Here is a 2,854-nt window from a genome sequence, read left to right on the forward strand (position 1 = left end):
CGTAAAATTACATGTAAAGTCCAATACAGTTTTTCACTCTATATAGTAGGGGAACCTACCGTTAACCATTTAACAGGTTTTTATTGTAGCATTTTTACAGTCTTTTATCGTTAAATTCACTGTCCTTTTTATATATCCGTATTCCACCAAGTGTTTTGCAATTCAACATGAACAAAATCGGTACATTGTACCTATCAATTCTTTATTTTATTATTAAGTACATAGTATTTAGAGACAAATTTTTTGTTTGTTAAATAATATATATTTCATGTTTATTTCAAATAACAAAAATGTTAAAAAAAAAAATTTATGCTTAACCATAAAAACCCTGGTACATCTCAAAAAACACTCAATATCTACACATTATCTAAACAAATAAAATTAAATAGAATACATTCTTATTTAGATTTCAAGCCTGAAATAAAATCATTTTGATTAATTGAATAATATTAAAACACTCTAGAATGAATACATTCACACAAAAGGGGTTGATTAATTCTAGATGATTGAAAGGTTTGAGAGAATGGAGGATCAGTGTATCACAGTGACATTCCAGTGTTGAGATCTGGCAGCTGGCAGTGGCTGAATTCACATAATGGTGACATCACTGTCTGGGTCACATGCCTATTATCTGTTAGTACCCATCGTTTCTTCCCCTCCCTGTCTGTTTCTGAGAGAAAAGGCATGGAAATGAACAACGGCCTTGTGTTGAAGGAAACCAAAAGCAGTGCTTGGCACAGCAGCGGGCAATGCTGACAATGCCCCACTGTTCAATGATCCTAATCATATGGAAACACATACATATTGGATTATGTTTGGCGGCGGAATTTGAATTCAGATGTATTATGAAATGTTTGATGCTCTGATGATTGTTTACTCTGTCTTGTTGAAGCTGTGTGTCGTGGGACAGTTGCGGTTAACAGGATGAAAACCCTCCAGGTGATGGATGATAAGAACCTCGTTGTCATGCCAACGAGGATGAATATCCAGTTAGAGATAATAATGCTTATGCAAGTGTACACTTCTACAGACAGCAAATTTCAAGTTTTGAAAATACAGTCAGGTCCATAAATATTGGGACATTGACACAATTCTAAAATGTTTGGCTCTATACACCACCACAATGGATTTCAAATGAAACAAACAAGATGTGCTTTAACTGCAGACTGTCAGCTTTAATTTGAGGGTATTTACATCCACATCAGGTGAACGGTGTAGGAATTACAACAGTTTGCATATGTGCCTCCCACTTGTTAAGGGACCAAAAGTAATGGGACAATTGGCTTCTCAGCTGTTCCATGGCCAGGTGTGTGTTATTCCCTCATTATCCCAATTACAATGAGCAGATAAAAGGTCCAGAGTTCATTTCAAGTGTGCTATTTGCATTTGGAATCTGTTGCTGTCAACTGTCAAGATGAGATCCAAAGAGCTGTCACTATCAGTGAAGCAAGCCATCATTAGGCTGAAAAAACAAAACAAACCCATCAGAGAGATAGCAAAAACATTAGGCGTGGCCAAAACAACTGTTTGGAACATTCTTAAAACGAAGGAACGCACCGGTGTGCTCAGCAACACCAAAAGACCCGGAAGACCACGGAAAACAACTGTGGTGGATGACCGAAGAATTCTTTCCCTGGTGAAGAAAACACCCTTCACAACAGTTGGCCAGATCAAGAACACTCTCCAGGAGGTAGGTGTATGTGTGTCAAAGTCAACAATCAAGAGAAGACTTCACCAGAGTGAATACAGAGGGTTCACCACAAGATGTAAACCATTGGTGAGCCTCAAAAACAGGAAGGCCAGATTAGAGTTTGCCAAACGACATCTAAAAAAGCCTTCACAGTTCTGGAACAACATCCTATGGACAGATGAGACCAAGATCAACTTGTACCAGAGTGATGGGAAGAGAAGAGTATGGAGAAGGAAAGGAACTGCTCATGATCCTAAGCATACCACCTCATCAGTGAAGCATGGTGGTGGTAGTGTCATGGCGTGGGCATGTATGGCTGCCAGTGGAACTGGTTCTCTTGTATTTATTGATGATGTGACTGCTGACAAAAGCAGCAGGATGAATTCTGAAGTGTTTCGGGCAATATTATCTGCTCATATTCAGCCAAATGCTTCAGAACTCACTGGACGGCGCTTCACAGTGCAGATGGACAATGACCCAAAGCATACTGCAAAAGCAACCAAAGAGTTTTTGAAGGGAAAGAAGTGGACTGTTATGCAATGGCCATGTCAATCACCTGACCTGAATCCGATTGAGCATGCATTTCACTTGCTGAAGACAAAACTGAAGGGAAAATGCCCCAAGAACAAGCAGGAACTGAAGACAGTTGCAGTAGAGGCCTGGCAGAGCATCACCAGGGATGAAACCCAGCGTCTGGTGATGTCTATGCGTTCCAGACTTCAGGCTGTAATTGACTGCAAAGGATTTGCAACCAAGTATTAAAAAGTGAAAGTTTGATTTATGATTATTGTTCTGTCCCATTACTTTTGGTCCCTTAACAAGTGGGAGGCACATATGCAAACTGTTGTAATTCCTACACCGTTCACCTGATTTGGATGTAAATACCCTCAAATTAAAGCTGACAGTCTGCAGTTAAAGCACATCTTGTTTGTTTCATTTGAAATCCATTGTGGTGGTGTATAGAGCCAAAAATGTTAGAATTGTGTCAATGTCCCAATATTTATGGACCTGACTGTATGGAAATGTCAAGCTTTAGTGAGGAAAATTAACTTTTTTTTTTTTTTATGATTATGGAAAGTCCAATTATAAATTACAGAATAATCTGGTCCATTTTAATCTAATCAGTGTAATTCACACACAAGAAATGATAAAGACAACTGCTTT

Source organism: Barbus barbus (genome assembly GCF_936440315.1).
Source record: "Barbus barbus genome assembly, chromosome: 2".
Classification (NCBI taxonomy): domain Eukaryota; kingdom Metazoa; phylum Chordata; class Actinopteri; order Cypriniformes; family Cyprinidae; genus Barbus; species Barbus barbus.